The sequence below is a fragment of the Lutra lutra genome, chromosome 6, assembly GCF_902655055.1.
Source record: "Lutra lutra chromosome 6, mLutLut1.2, whole genome shotgun sequence".
Taxonomy (NCBI): domain Eukaryota; kingdom Metazoa; phylum Chordata; class Mammalia; order Carnivora; family Mustelidae; genus Lutra; species Lutra lutra.
This window is the reverse complement of record NC_062283.1, coordinates 116880166-116881979: the sequence shown is the minus strand read 5'-3', so window position 1 is coordinate 116881979 and position 1814 is coordinate 116880166. Positions and strand designations below refer to the sequence as shown.

Here is a 1814-nt window from a genome sequence, read left to right as displayed (position 1 = left end):
CAGCTACTGTTCTATTAACATGGATATCAGTCCTCCTTCTCCAACTATTGGTAGAGCCCAGCCAGAAATCAGCTGGCAAGGAACTCTGAGAAAAATCATTCCCCACTCCTTAAAACATACAGAGAGGCACAGAAAAGTGTGGATAGGGGCAGAAGGCAATTCCTCAAGCAAAGAGCATCTTTTTTAAAATTTGGACAAAAGAATAAGGTTCAGAAAAAAAGTTGAGAAAAGAACAGTAATTTAAGTTCCAAAATTAACAGACTAAGGAATTAACAGCTGAAGTGACAGAATTAATAAGAAAGGCAAAGACTCTAAGTATAAATAATTTCATCAGAGTGGTTAGGATAATATTTCTCTTATAAAAAAGAATTAGATTTCCTATAAACTGCAAATAAATTTGGTAAGGTAAAATTAAGATTATTTCAACTAACAGGCAGAAGAGAAAAATGGCCAATACCAGAAATCAAATTAATCAAATGGAAGAAGCTCTCAGAGAATTTTCTTAGTGTTATAAACACATTAAAAAAAAAATGGAAAGAGCTAGACTATGCTGGGAGCCTCATCCAATCTGGTGGTCAAGTTTGCCGACACTGACAAGGAGAACGTGATCCAGCAAATGTTACGGATGGCTGGCCAGATGAGCGTGTTCAACCCCATGGCCATCCTGTTTGGTGCCCACGGCACTGACACAGAGACACAGACATAACAGCAAGCAGCACTAATGACGTCAGTCGAGCAGGATGGCTACCTGAACCCCATGGCTACCTTCACTGCTGACCAGATGCAGCAGATGGTGACCCTCAACATGAATGGCCTGGTGCCTTCACACATAACCTCAGCCTCAGGCAGCAGCACCTCTTGGAGTATCACTTCACCAGTTGTGCATGGCTAGCATCCCATCCCCTACTGGGGTGAACCCCTCACCAACCTCCCTGAAACAGATCAGTGGGCAACTTGCAGTGGAAGCTGTGTTTACCAAAGATCCACCACTACCCAGCACACAGCCCCACCAGTGCAGTCCCCTACGCTGGAGTCAGAAGTGTGCATGTCCAGGCGACCACCGTGCTGACTATGGTCAGGTAAGACAGGTCTTTCTGTCCTCAGTAAGTTCCAGTAATCTGCCAACAATAGAGAGAAGTCTCCAACAAACAGGCCAGCCAGGTCACGAGCAGCTTCCAGATGGGCATGAAGAGGCTCAAAGTGCAACTGAAGCAGCCCAGAGAGGCCAATTACCCATACTTAGTTTCTGGGGGTCTATTTTCTCTGCCTGGGGGAGACCAGGACTCAAACAGGGCAGGATGCTGAACAGGCTACACTAAAAAACAAGCCCCTCTCAACACATATTAAAGATAAGAACCATTGACATACCAGCTAATATCAAGCAAGCTGAAGACTCCAGACACACTCTGTTAATTGTAAATTTCTTTAAGGAAAGTATAGAATCTGTGGGTTCAGAGGGCACATATTCGGGTGAAAAATACATATGACATAAAGAAGAAGATGGAAAAAACTGAGAAGGAAAAAAGCACAAAAAAGGACAATTTTACAATAAAATAATTTGAGACCAGATGGAAATGCTGAAGGGCTGGAACTGAGGAGAAATGCTGCTCACTGATCCCCAGGACTTTTCTAGCCTGTGGGCACTTGAGGCAGTCTCGGGCTATGTGGCAGGCCTGGTTCCCATGGGGCAACTGGGAAGATGCCACTGAGCATCTCTGTTATTCTGTTAGCTATTTTGGGAGTAAAAGACCAAAGTTTTTATTGCAGATGTGTAGTTCTATGTCAAATAGAGGATGGGTGGACGAGATCCTCCT

General features: G+C 44.0%; 1 pseudogene; it reads left to right on the top strand.

Annotated features, from left to right (window-relative positions):
• Positions 1-547: 547 nt before the first annotated feature.
• On the top strand, positions 548-1083 carry LOC125101662 (CUGBP Elav-like family member 4; annotated as a pseudogene).
• Positions 1084-1814: the final 731 nt, after the last annotated feature.